Genomic DNA, 15,522 nt, shown 5'->3' with positions numbered 1-15,522 from the left:
AAGTCAGGATGTACTTATTGGTCTCATCTGTGACAGCTTGCTAAAGGCTGCTTAACACAGTTTGTCATTTAAAAAAATGCAATATATATTTCACTCTGGCTATTATTTATTTAAACAAACAGGATTAAAATAATAGAGCTTCTAAATCTGGGCTGCAGAACTCTGGATGACCAAGAGATACAGGAAACAGTAAGTTTTTGTTCCCATCTAATAGTTGTCCAGAATTTCTCAGCCCAGATTTAGAAGCCTTATAATAGAGGAAGGAAGGAAGGAAGGAAGGAAGGAAGGAAGGAAGGAAGGAAGGAAGGAAGGAAGGAAGGAAGGAGATGTAGACATACTGTAGACATAGACATAGACATAGACATGGACATGGACATAGGCATGGACATAGGCACAGACACAGACACACATACATAGACATACACAGGGGTAAGGGGAGGAGAAAAGGGAAAAAAAGAGAGGTGTTTTTTTTCTCCACCATAAAGTCTTGGAGTGTAAATAATTTAAAGTAATAACTTTTTAAAGCAAGAGAATCACATTGAAAGAGTGCAAGATAAGGGTTAATTTCTCCTTAGAGGCTAATAGCAAAAAGTATCCCAGAAACAAACCTAATTTAGCAGCTTTGCTTCCACATTATTTAACAACTCTGAAAAAGCTTTTTCATAGACTTGTTGTGAGTATAAGGAAAAAAGACTTGCATGTTTTATACAGAGTGCTGTACGTATTCTGCAAATATACTGGTTTCCTTCTTCATAAACGTGTCCTAATCTGTTCCACTATCCACTTCCATAGACCTTCAGATGAATTTAGGAATAAAAGAATAACCTGTTCTTCATTGCTTTGATTATTGTAGCACTGGAGCTACAAGGAAAGAAAAAAGAAAGAAAGAAAAGAAAAAATAGAAAGGGACTGTGTTAGTGTCAAAGGAGTTAATATGGGAAGGAAGATGTGAAAACATTCAGACTGAGCACCAGCTCAGCCCTGTTGCCAACCCCATGGCAATCATATTGGAATTTCTGAAGTTTACTTAAGAAACAGTTAGGAATAGCTTGGAAGACAAGAAGTTTAACCTTCAGTGCCAGATTTTCCTATATTACATATTTATACCTGTTCAAATAAACATATTAGTGCTTGTCAGTCTTTAACATAGACTAGGACATCTATACTTGTGATGACAAGGAACCAAATTATGAGGAAGTCAGATTTTATTGTTGGTTGCATAATGAAATATACCTGATGTGTTAACTTTTGCATAATTAACCTTTTTCACAGTCATATTTCTCCTTGTATGCTGCCTAAATATTTCCACAATCTAGGAATAGTTATTTTATATAGTACAAAGAAGTGTAATAGAAGAATCCTTAGCACTGGCAACATTATTTTTTTCAAAATTATTAAAAAAAAACTTCTCTCTCTGTTTTTTTTTTAACTTAGGAAGAGATGGACTAGATCCCCCAAATTGTCGATTTTGTTCTTAAAGCCTCATTTATGCAGTGTTTCAATTATGAAAATCAGTTATTTTCATTAATATTTCATTGTTTCATTATTCCCATTATTATTTTTATTTCTTTCAGCCTGAACATCCTCTAGCTTCTGCAGTCATCATGAAATATCTAGTTATTCTAATCATTCTGCTTCTTATATGAGAAATCAGACTTAAAACTAAAGCTACTTTAGATAAGAAAAAAATTCTCCATTTTGATGGGAAACTTAAGAAAACACACACACAGCTATACACAGTTAGGAATATTATTAATCTCTCTGTCTGTCATCTCTTTCTCTCTCTCAAATCTGTTGAAGGTATACTTTAAAAAGATTAATGAATAGTTGAATGTGCTTCAGAGGGAAGAGTTTAGGCATGCTTGTGGTATAAAATCCAGCACGTGATAGATACTTACGTGGGGCCACCAGATCTGGCTTCCAAAATTGGAATGACCACTAGAAGGCATCAGAGAGGTGATGCTTTCTGTATCTCTCTTCCTGCCACCAAATGCTCATCCATGTTCTGCAGCTCAGATTTGGTCATCTTAGCCTTGCATGTTGTCACACCTTTGATACAGATCAGAACAGGCATTACTACATACAATGGTTGTCTTCTATCAGTTCGCCATACTAGAGTGCTCTGTAATTTGATAGATATAGTCTTCCACATACTAACCTTTATGCTTTATACAACCATGCAGAGAGATAGAAGGAAAGGGGAGAGGACTCTGTAATTCTGTGTGCCACCAAATGTTAGACTCCAATTCCCATCAACCCGTCAATTTGACCAATCATGGCATTCTCAAGGTACAGGTTTTTGAGGAATACAACTTACATGCAGCTGTAAATACGTCCTCATAGAAGACATTTGAGGGAATGTGGCATTTGTTTCTTTATTACTTAAGAATGAAATGGATGGGCCACATTTTCTGTCATTAACAACAACACAAAAATTTTCCAAATGGCCACTAGTTGGATTTAACTGGGTTTAAAAATATAAAACAATAAACAAGAGAGAGAGGGAGGGTACAATGATGTACAGGACAACTAAATCTCCTGGATATGTATGGGCCTTCAATTCATAAAGTATGACATCTAAATACCAGTTTCCAATCAATCCAACTGGAATCCCCCAGGCTATCATTTATATGGCATCTTCTATTCATTAGAATCATTCTGATTCATTATATTAGAATCAGATGCTTTTTTTTTGGTCCCATTTCTAGAATAATTTCGCTGCCAACTATGACAAGTGTCAACATGTTGGCTGTCCGCTTTTCTTTACAATTAACTAACTAACTAACTAACTAACTAACTAAATATACTTTCACAAATCTAGCCGCTTGGCATGATTTTGAGTTCTATCAGTCCTTGTCTGGGGATAATTTTTGTGGAATTCATTTGGATATGAATCTAAATCAATCTATCTATCTATCTATCTATCTATCTATCTATCCAGCCTTGTATTATTAATTGCCTGTTTTTCATATTTCATGTACAAATGTAAAATATGTGGCTATTTTCTGGCAGACTGTTCTGAGTTACCCAGCCTGTTCATACTGAGGGTGGGTTAAACTTTATTCCTTCTCAGTTTAAATTTCAACTGCAAACCTTCCATTTACATTGCAAACCTTCATTATATACAGTGGAGTTCTGCAACTCAACTGATTCCATTGCTAATCTGCAACAAATGTGGGGCCTTCATACTAAATTTTGTACAGAAACACCAAGTCCTTTAATCTTCCTATGATAAAAAAAAGTAAAGTCCACTGAACTTGATTTCTGGGGACTACATGGATATATTTGTCTTGTTTTCTTGGAAACAGTACAGAAGTGGTTTGCCATTGACTTTCTCTAGGATTTTCTTTTAATTCTCTAACTTATATCCTTGGGGTTTCCTAGTGGTCTCCTATCCAAGTAATAGCCAGTTCAGTACCCTATTTAGCTTTTTTGAGTTTAGTCATGATCAACTAGGTCAGCAATGATGCATTGGGATCAGGAGTGCAGAATGAACATCAGAAGAAAGAAGGATGAAAGTAAAAAACCTTTTTGTTTACTTCTCACAGTACCGTGTGTGCATGAATTTGCAGTAAAAATAAAAATAGTGATACACAAGTCCATGTTGTCCACATAGATTAAAAAAAAGTTTGATTATTGTTTTATCAACCCACTTTAGCCACACATTCTCTGTCCCCCACCATTTCTCACCCGTACACAAATTTTCTTTTCTTTTTGTTGTTGTTTTTGCTCATCACTAAAACAAGCTCATAATGAGCAAATTCCTTATCAAGACCTCACTCCATCCTTCATTAAATGACAGAAAATTGCTCTTTGTGGGATTTGTCAATGCAGTTTTTCCTCCCAGAAGCCCATTTGTTTCACATGCTAGCACAGAATATTGCAGGAATTGGCAGATTTTAAATGACAAATGCATCTAACTTTACTTTGTTCCAAATTCAGATACGGACACAGATACACACATACACTCTCTCACACACACACTCATCTGACTTGCACTTCTTATAGATAGATAAAAATTGCAAAATTGTTTGTATATTACAGAGTTCTATGCATTTTTGTTTAAAAAGATGGCCTTGGAACCTCTATAGTATTTAATAACCATTATCAATGGGTGTCTTTTTAAAAAGAACCTCTCATTCCCTTTCCAATGTACACTTGTGTATATATGATCTCTTAAAACTAACAGCAGAAACATTAGTGGGGGGGAAAGGAAGATTTGTATTGCTATCCTTTCTGTTCCACATTAAATGTTACTGAATGCCATGTTAAATTGCAGTTATGAATTGCAGGTTAAAGGATTAAAAAAAAATAAAATTTAATGGTTTGATTCAATGAAAGAACATGGATCCTTCCTGCAATCTTCCTGGAAAGAATGACAGTCGCTGTGTTGTTTTGTTAAGAGTAGCACTCTGATATGTAGGATAATAATCAATGTAAATTATTGAGTTTCCCAGTGGTTATTTTGGAGGTATAATGCATTTTCTTTGTGGCGGGTTTGTGTGGTCATTACTTATTAATATCCAATGGCTTAACCATCCACAATATATTATTTTGTCAGGAAAGTTCTCTTATAAAGGAGAAGTCATCATCAACCTTTGTAACTGGGCCTGAAACTGCAACGTATCCAATTCCTTCAATTTGGCATAGTGCGGATGTTTCCCCTGCATTAGCATGCCCTATGAATTTCCATCTAAACAAATGAAAAAAGTGTTAGGACAGAGCCTGCAGCATGACGTGTCCTTTAATTGCCATTTACATAGCAGAGGAATCATTAATTTCTAATTCACCTATTATTCACTCTTCTCAGCCAGCAACATCAATGTTGGGTTTGGGGGCAGAGGAATAAATGCAGCTCCTGCTCTGCGTTAGATACCTACTTTTGTGTTATTTCCTTTAATGTTTTTTTGACCTTAGCCAAATAGTACTTAAGCAGAGGCAGCTTTGGGCTCTTGTTTAGATATGATTTATGATGCTACATTAGCCCTTCATTGACCTAGAAATGCCCTAATATTAAAACAGTTTGACACACAGAAAATCAAAAGCCCTTTTATTGGAAGTGCTATTGTCCGCATCATAAGTTTCCCCGATGTGATGCCACAGTTACACCATCAATTTCCTGCTACTATTGAACACTGTATTGAAAACCTAATGGACAGAATCCTTTGTCATTTCTGTCCCAGTGACCAGCAAACAGCTCAGAGAAAGCCTTTCGTTTGATATCACTCCAGGCATTTTGAAATGACATGGCCAAGATACTGCCTCTGCATTTTATGAATAGTACATATTGGGTTAGACCTGGTGAAGGGCTACATAATTCTTGCTGCTTTGAGTGCTACTGGTAGGAAGGTGGAATATAAATAAGAATAAATAAAGGATTAAAAAAAAACTTGAGGGAATGTCTGTCATCTGCTCATTCCTTGCACACTTAACTGAATGAGAAGCTCCCACAATTATGACTGAAGTTAAGCTCTATCACAACCTTGACTTTACAGGCAGGATGCCAAAAACATTCCATTCCATGTCAAACCAGGGGCTCCATTAGGATTCTTGAAAAGACTGAAAAACACTGAGCAATTGTATTGTAGCAAGTGTATTATATGACGTTTTGAAAGGAGTGTTAGATGTTTTAATCTGAAGTCTTGCACTCAGCAGGGAATATGGGATTTCATGGGACTTCATGGCCCAAATGGTCCCTTCCTACTCTGATTCTAGGATAAAAAGGATAGAGGACATATCTTTTTTTTTAAAAAATAAAACAATAAATGGGATTCACTGTCACATTCAAATGTCACATATTCATGTAAAAGGGAATCATACCTTTTTGAAAACAAAATATTAACTAGAATAGCTTTTCTTAACCTATTGCCTTGAGATGTGCTGGATTTTAACACCCCAAATCCCTAGCCTTTAGCCATGCTGGCTGGAGAATTATGGAAATTAGTTCAACACCTCAGGAGGAGAGCAAGCTAGGGGAGGCTGAATTCAATTGTTAAAAAGTATGGTTTAGTGCAGTGTCAAGATGCTAGCCATGGATAATGAGAGTTGTAGTCAGCTGGAAGACACTAGTTTGGGGGAGGGAGGCTGAACTAAGTAATCTGTCAACATCCTTCTCCATCCTGCTGCCCTCCAGAGCTCCTGGACTTCAGCTGAACTGCATGACTAATTTTGTCCATCTGAAGGTGTGTCCTCCATGGCCAAGCTTTATTTATCTTAGAGCAGTGGTTAGACTAGGAGAATAGCACTCTTGGGAGCTCTGAGCCAATCTCTCTCTCTCAGCCCATACTTTACAGAAGAGAAAAAAGATGGAATATAAATGCAATAAATAAACCAGCAAGTTTCTTTAGTCACCTTTCAAAAGTAGCTTGCAATATGGCAAAAAGCTTTACTTTCCACATTGAAAGAATCCAACTTTTTCACTGAAAATGTTCAGTTCCTTCTGTGTCCTGGAAGCTCTGCTGAATCTCCATGTGTTAAAGCAAGAGACTGAATTCATGAATGAAAAATTTGGCTGCTAATATGGTTGAAAACATATATGATAAGACAAGCCACTCCAGTTTCATTAAAACTCATGGTTTTGCTACTAGTCTGGAAAGGAAAGATCAGAGATTATTTAAAGTATTTATAGACTGCCTGGCATCTCCAGATGATATACAGGATTGTAGAATGGGCACAGTGGGTATGACTACTGCAGCAGTGCTATAACAAGAGAGCAAAATGCTACAGTGAGGTTGTTCTACAAAGAGGGCACAACAGATCTTTCATGGTGTAATAGTATTGCAGGAGTTTAGTTATCTATATGGGCAAAGTCATTCTCTCAGATCTCCCAGTCTCAAGTTGTTTTGGTTCTAATTGATTAGTATCAAAATTTTAAGCCTGATCTATTAGAAAATTGGGGTCAATTCAATTCTATCAACAATAGAGTTATATGGCTGTGTTCCTTGTCATTTTCAAGTACACCACCCTCAGCCTCGGGAGCTTACAAAAGGCAGCCTCACATAGCATGTCTTAAAAATAATCTAGATAGGAGGTTACTAACACATGGCTCCAGGAACAGCTGTAGTTGACATATCAGACCCCCAAAGATGTTACCAGTTGTCCAGCCACTTGGCCTCTGGTTTCCCCCAGAAGAATCTAGGGGAAAAAGTCTCTGCTGGAATATCATCCCCATGAAGAAACTATGGACAAAAGAAAAACAGCAGCCCAATGCTTCTAGGTCCAGAATATGTTTCAGTAGAAGACATTAAATGATCCTCCCTAACCATGATGCCAGGAGAGTCTAACCCCAGTACTTAGCAGAATATATTGTGAGCTAAACCTTGCTTGATAGGTCATGAGTAGTGCAGACCTTGTTCTTAAGAGATACCTTGTGCAATTACTATGTTCTATGGTTTATGTATCTGGTGAGAAGACTAAGTATAGAAAAAAGAAAACTCTGAAAACTGTTCAAGCATATAGTGTAACTAAGATTAATAAGAAAATGATAAAATAATAGATCATTCTATGCTTCTATCCTTTAAAATTCTCTTCCCTCAAAGTTAGGATGTTTCCTTCCTTCCTTCCTTCCTTCCTTCCTTCCTTCCTTCCTTCCTTCCTTCCTTCCTTCCTTCCTTCCTTCCTTCCTTCCACAGGTGAAGACCGACTTATTTTATCTGGTCTTGGAGGATGGGTGATAGGAATGCTGTCTGCTCTACTTTCCCTGGTGGTTACAGTGTTTATGTTTAGAAGTGATGACTCCTTTTTTTTTTAAAGCTTTTATTTGAGAATATTTTCATCATTTTATAATTATAATATTTTGATAATGTTGGAACTTGACAAGAGTTTTGTGGAGTCAGTGGCATACAACGGATGTAAAATATATAAATAAACAAAGGATATTTACATTAAATTTAATGGGATACTTTGATAACAGAATACTGTCTTCCCTTTCTCTCTCTCTCACCTCCCCACTCCCCCCAAATTATGCTTCTTAACTTGCTTTTAGCATGAATCTGTTAACAAGATGCAAGGAAAGATCCAGCTAGAACCTTGAGGCATAACCTTTAAAATTAAGCCATGTCAGATCATACAAACTCCAGTGTAATTCTTACTTTGTGGATGACAGTTAACTAATTAGCAATTCCAGAGACTGCCACCCATGACCTTTAAGGTCACAATGCAATGCATCCCTGGTTGATTAGCTTAACACAAAGGAACATTTATATTAAATATGAAATGGAACTGAATATTAGCATTAGGAACGCTGCCCACGTGAAATTACTACTCCTTTAAAACATTCTTCTCAAAGCGAACCATTCTGCTTTTAGACCTCTCCACGTGCACACCAATAAGATTTCCACCCCACATCAATTCATCAGCTCTTTCTTGCTGAAAGAAGGCGTCTTGATTTTCAAAAGAGGGACTTATTTTGGGGTCCAGCTTTAGGGCTATTCATTTGAATAGGGCTCCATTTAACTTGCCAATAGGTACATCCTGGTTGTTGCTTGTTTGTACTGTACTAAAATGCCCAGGCTATTTTATAAGAGCTAAGTATTTCACTAAGCTCTTGCAATATTGAAAGAATCTATATTCTGAGAATTTGAAAACATGTCAGCCCACCTAAATTACATATTGATCAGGTTTAATTGCATGCCACCCATCAGTATTAGGTTTGAAAATTCATAAAAGAGAAATAATGTACTCTTTGTGGATGATTACTTCTGGGGCATTTAAATGAATTCCATCACTTAACCCTGAAGCTGAGACAGATTATTGAGCATTGCAATCTGCCCGGTCAAAGTCCACTGCAGTAGAACAGCTGTTTTCAAACTCTCAGAGAACAGCATGAGTGCAACCCATATAAATTTATATAGATTTTCTTTTAAGGGAAATAGCAAAGTCAAACATTAAAAGTGAACATTCATTTTTCAATTGTTTCATGACTGTTTCTCTACACTGTTTGCTGGATAAGCATTCATTTTTAAGTCCTCTTGGATTCCATGCATTCTTCTGTGTCCAACGTAAATTCACATCATAATTAAGAACCAACAAGGCAAACACGGATGGCTTGAAAATTCCCATGCATTTTCATTTCTAAAGGTTAATGAGTTTACAGTTGTGCCAACTACTTTTCTTTTCAGTGTAAAACAAGTATACAGCCGGACTTCCTTTGTTATTTTCTGATGTGATAGGTATGCATGCAAGTACCCAGAACAGAAGCAGACTCTCTTCCCGTAGGCAGAAGATATGAAACCCCAATCCCTGCCTGTCCTTTTCACTCCACCCAGAAAGGAACTGCAGAAACTGAGACCCTTGTGCTGCATTTATGCTTTGCAAAGGGCAACAGAAGGCCTTGATTCCTTATTTCCTTTTCCTACATGTAGAAAGGAATAGTAGGATCAGGTCCTTTGTGCCATGTTTCTACTCATGGAAAAGTAGGATGTAGCCACAATCCCTTCTTACATCTCTGTATTCTATCTGTCAGCACTCCCAGGATAGGAAACATGTTGCACATCTGTTACTGAAATACAACAACCACTGTTATCTCTTGTTATGCCATTACCATTGGCAGTGGTGGATCATGGTGACTAGAGGTGGACATCACTGACATACAGTTACAGAGAGTAACATTTCCCAGCCCTGCCAGAAGTAAAGCGCATCACAGAAGTGTTGGCAGCATTCCAGCTTTGGAATGAAACTGAGCATGTCCCATATGACATTGCTAGCAGTATGTCCTCATGGACCCCCAAAGTTTTGTAACAGTAAACCAATAAAAACCATTATTTATTTGTTTGTTTATTTATTTGCTGGATTTATACACTGTCCATCTCACTATGGAAGTAAAACCCAAAACAACTGTACAGCAATACAAAAGGTCCATTTTGCTAAGATCTAGAAGGCCAGAAGGATAAGCGCTAACCTGACCTTAAGAGGGAGGCTGCTCCGTAACATAGGGGCTGCAACAGGGAAATAATTTCTATGAGCTACCAACTGTCATGCGCTGCCTCCCTCTGAATAACATTCAGACACTGGTTTGCGAATCAGGCTCTGGTTTATTGCAGGGCAGGTACAGCGTTGGTAGAAAAAAGCTGAGAGTGACAGGAGCGCGCCGGTGCGGGGTTTAAATACCCCGCGCCGGTCAGCGCCCCCTCGCTCACGGTCACGTCACCCCCCTTTGTCCCATGCGTTGCCCTGCCGGTGGGTGAGGGTTTCTGGGATCGCCCATCATCAGGTTTCCATTCTTCTGCTGATTGCTTTCAGCTGGGCGATCCCCGTTGTATTGCCGCTGATGGCTTGGGTGGCTCCGTGATCCGTTTAGCTATTGTTTGTTAGCCGTTAGTCGTTGTGGGTTGATGGCTACGTAACTTGTACCCCTTCACCTATTTCCTTGTCATTGTCATGTGTGCCATTGCGCTGATGACTTTAGCTCAACGGCACTCATGACACCAACAGACTTTGCTGGAGAACACCAATGGCCACACAACAGCTACTTCCATACAAAGAAGGTGGTTGGAGCCAAGCCATGTAAGGCTTTATAGGTTAAAACCTGTTATGGAGTTTGCTGGGAAAGGAGAGGGGAGCCCTCTCCAGGGGAAAAGTGCATGTGCAGTACTGAATCTCTGGTTTCCAATCAAGAGGACCAGAAGATAACCACCTTAGGTTTCTGGGGTTTTGTCTAGTAGAGTTGCTGGTGCCTTTTCAGTTTAGCAGGATTTTGTCTAGTAGAGTAGAACAATAAACACTAGAGCTTGTTCTTCTGGTCTCAGCATGGTTCTTTGCTCTATATCCCAACATCACCAGGACTTTGAATTGCTCTCAGAAAGCTTTTGGTGGCCAAAGCAAGCCCCCCAGTATGGCTATAGCATTGTTTCAAAACCTTGCAGTAGTCAAATTGGTTGGGAATTGGAATTGGAATGGGACTTGTACAACTCCTTCCTTAAATAATGCATGCCAAACCATTAGTTCAAGACAGGCTACTTTTATCAGCTATTACCCTTTGAAGCTTATAATGGTGGAATCTCTTGTTTGCTGTGTAGCTTAAATTGCAAAGGGATGCTCCCGTGTTCATTCAAATGGGGTTCTCAGTAGGGCTATAAACTGAATTTGAAGTGATCTGGATTTGAAGGGGAAAAGGTGATGGGGAGCATGCAGGGGCAGTCACATTCTATCTGTCAGCAACTCAAAGAAGCCACATTGTCTGGGCTCACATGAGATCCCAAGAGAAGACACAGGATTTAAGGAGGAGCTGACAAATGTTATAGGCAGAGTCATGTAGATCTTGGTCATTTTTTCCCATTCCAACCCAGATTGCTACACAACCCTAGTTCTCATTTCTGGAACATTTTTTTTCCTCTCTCTCTCTCTGAAGGTGACTCTGCCTGCAAAAAGTGAGTTTATCATTAGTTTGCAAGGTGTTATTTCCATTTAGAAATTACATCTGTGGTATTGCCCATGGTAAGACAAATTGTGCTTATGTATGTTTTTCTTTATAGATTATCAATACAAAGTAAAAAAGACCAGTTAAAATCATTGAGCTTACTTGGATAAGAGTTTAAAAGCTACATTTTATTTAGACACTTTGAGGTCATAAATATCTGTGAAAATAATTAACTGTCTTTTATCTAGCACTGCTTCTTAGTGAAGATTTTTAGGACGTTTAGTCTTGTCTTAACGTTACTGCTCAGTTGAGGCTCAAAATGCACTCATATGATGTCAGAAGGAGTTGATTTAAGCCAGTTGACATGTTCCACATCAATGTGTCATATTAACTCAGCATGATCTTTATATTTTGGCCTAAAAATGTCTTGTCTGGGGAGCAATAAACTGTCAAGTATATTCAGCCAAGTGCTAGAACTTGACTGCTTAGGTTTATTGTTTTACTTGGTTAATTTTTCCATGCCTTTCATGTATTTAAAGGTGCAAATTGGAAAATGAGCTGCAGCTATCTGTAGGTAATGTGATTTTAGTTGTGACTCTGGCCACTTCCACATTCCCACTGCCTGGATGATCAGAAATATCTGAAGGCGATCTGTGATTGTCTTCAGTTTTGCTGACCTGAAATGCTGAGGACAAGGAACAAAAGTTACTGTCCTGCCCTGAGATGCTGCAAGTCTTGAAGCAGTAAAAGTCTTCCACCCTCTTCCACACAAAAGAGGCAGAAATAAAAACAAACTGACTAATAGTAGCCTAATTCTATGCATTCTAAGTCACCGGTGATGAAGAGAAGAGAAAGACTGTCAAAACACTTGTTAATTTCACCCCCAGTCTTGTCTGGGCTACTAAGAGGAAGCTGCAAAGCTGTCAGACCAGTATTTACTTTGCAGGACTTGAAGCTTAGGTATTAAAAGGAGTGAAGACACAACAGCTCCCTCCAACAGGGAAACTGGGCCACAGGGTTCAGAACAAAAATGAAAAGTAAACAAAAATTCTAAGCTTCACAAACTTGTTATGTATACTGCAGCTGAGCCAGAAAGAAATCAGCTCAGCAGTCCAACACTGATGACAAAATGAGAATTCAGAAGCCTAGAACTTCTTTGAGGATAGCATAGAATTCTCATGTAGAGATGCCCTCTGATGCACACAAATGGAGCATTAAGTTCAAGTAGGCTGGCTGTTGGTAATATCACAGGAGTATAGCTGCGCACCCCATAATGTACACATGTGACAGGTTACCTTCATTGTAACTGGTGTAATAGTCTGATAGATAAGTGGCACAACTGACATGTATAATCAGACCCATGTAACAGTAAACATGGAGCTGTATATAATTATATGGAGGTGGTACCTATGTACGTAATGGGTAGTGCTAATCCAGGTTGATGGAAATTGCTTGCCAGGCTTTATTAAACAGGCTCAGGCCTTACTAAATATGACTTAGAAATGGATGGGAGTTTTCAAACCTAACCCTTACAATAAATTCAGGAAGCATCAGCCTCTTCCAAAAATAAACAAATAAATATTTTTAGGGAATTACTGTGTCATCTGAGACCCGATCCTTTTAGGTTGTGGCAATCTCTTGACCTTTCTCTCTCCAAAATGAGCATTTGGTTGATAATTATATTTAAATATCCATTTACACAAGGATTTACATGGTTGAATTTGAAACAAGTTAGCATTGTTAATGGATGAGTCCTTATATATATTTCAGCCTGCTGCTCCAATTGATTGGCACGTAAAATGTGCAAAAGGAAGTACTAGACTGATACTTTGTAGAGTTTGAAATTCTTATAGCTTTCCCCTGAATCATGTTGCTGGGAAAGGAAATTGAGGATAAGAGTTAAAATAGATTAGAAAAGCTGTAAATGTTTCCCTCTTGGTGGTTTTGCTTTCTTTTACCATGCTCCTGAAGTTCCCATTCACTTTGGAGTTACAGTACCAATCCACTTTTCTTCTGCCTGTGGACAAATCAATAGCAAATCACTCATTACTCACTGAGTACATAGGAAACAAATCTGTAGAAGTCTAGATCAAAGAAGGTGCTGATGGCCTCCCAAATTGAAGCTTACCACCTATAAATCATCACTATATATAGTCTCTTGAGAAGTCTGAAATGACTCTGCTAAGAAACCAATGTAAAGAGTGCCTAAAACTTTTCCCCAGACCCATTTGTTGCTGTTTGCACTGCTGGTGGATTTTGCACACTGTTGTTTGCTTCCATATTTAGGACTGCATTCCTTATTTATAGCAAGGGCTCAAATCCAGGTACACATATGCATTTTCTTCAGCTGATTCCTTCACACAAGATAACTAACAATGGCCTGTGTGAAATGGATTCCAAGGAAATACATTGCATCTGGAGCAGCGTTTGGAGAATCAACACAGAGATTTGATACTGCTGTCCCCATGATAAAAATGCATGTGTGGGATGGCCTGGAGTATAATGGACCACCAGTGCTGTCCAGTGAATGTCATCATTGCAGCCCCCAAGAAATTGACTATCCTCCCCTGAGCCCTTCCACCTGGTCAATAGTATTGCTCCAGATCAGTACTCAATTCCATCCCATCCCATCCCAATTATATTTTCCCAATTTGCTTTGTGTGGAACTATGTTCCAGCAGCAAAACTGCTCTGCTAATCAGGATAAAGGATGGAGGCAAGTCACTGTAGTGCCCTGCCTTCAGAAGGGAGGTGGGGGTTGATATGGGAAGCCCTGAGGTGAGATTGGGTTAATAATAATTAATAATTCCCACCAGTAGGAAACTTCCTGCCCATGAGTCCAGAGGAAATGTTGTCATACTACTTTCTCAGCTTTTTCTGTAGAGCAACAGCTGAGCTGCAAGTTGATCAGCTCAATCAATAAAGGTCTCCCCAAGACCAATTACATCATGGATAAAATGGGGTGCAGCACTAATCCCAGATCAGCACATTCTGTATGTGTGAAAGGAGACCATGTCAAACTATATTTCCTAAGCTTGAGCTCCTACTTCCTAGTTACTATAGCATTTAGAATACTTTCACTGTCCATCTAATTCAGTGTTTCACAACCTTGGCAACTTTAAGACGTGTGAATTCAACTCCCAGAATTCCCTAGCCAGCAGTCCTTATGGCTGGCTGGGGAATTCTGGGAGTTGAAGTCCACACATCTTAAAGTTGCCAAGGTTGAGAAATACTGCTCTAATTAGTCTACTGCACTTGCCCTATTGAAGTACTAACTTTTCCTTTCTCTTCTGTGATTCTGACAGCTCTCTTCAGAAGCAAAGACAGTAAAAAAACAATAGACTTCATATCTTAGCATATATAATATTTTAATGTCGTTACCTCTATAGGGTGCCTTTTTTCTTGTTTAGATTATCTATGTCTTAAGAATGGACTATAACTCTATGCCACTCTGGCTTAAATTGCTAACAAATTGTGTAATCTTGATTTACCACACTTCATTAACACCCTCTAGGTATGAAGGATAAATGGCTGTAAGGTCTTTGCCATTATATGCCATGAATGTTTTTTCCTTTTTCTCTTCCTCTCCTGTCCACCAAGGGAACTGTGAACAGCTCCCTTAAACTTCTGCAGCATCACAGAGTCTGAGAAGATGGAAAAGGTGTGCTAGTGCCACTGGCCCTGCTAAAACATGCCCCCCACCCCAGCATGTGGGGTCAGAATTCCTGCCTGCATTTGTGTTTAATGAATTTTATTCTATTGCAATGTTTGTTTTAAGTGCTGTTTCTGATTGGCTAACAAACTGAAATCACCATTTAGTTCAACATTCTGCCAGAATACTTCATAATTTCCAGTATAATCCTATACAAATGCACTGAAATAAGCCCCACTGAATAAAATGACGCTTAGCATGTAGAAGAGTATTACGTTATAGCTTCAATCTATATGTTCTGAAATAAGGATTTTGAAACTGTGTAATGATGTACGATCATCATCATCAGAAGTTACCAAAGCTTTACTTACTGTATGGTGGCTTATAACAGCATAAAACACAAAATGTCCACGACATAGTAATGTAACTGTTAACCCTAATAATAGCATAACACAGTATAATTTCATAAACAAAAGGCAAGAGGTACAATACATAATAATAAATAAGTGATTAAT

Source organism: Candoia aspera, chromosome 3, assembly GCF_035149785.1.
Source record: "Candoia aspera isolate rCanAsp1 chromosome 3, rCanAsp1.hap2, whole genome shotgun sequence".
Lineage (NCBI taxonomy): Eukaryota > Metazoa > Chordata > Lepidosauria > Squamata > Boidae > Candoia > Candoia aspera.
Note: the sequence above shows the minus strand (reverse complement) of the source record.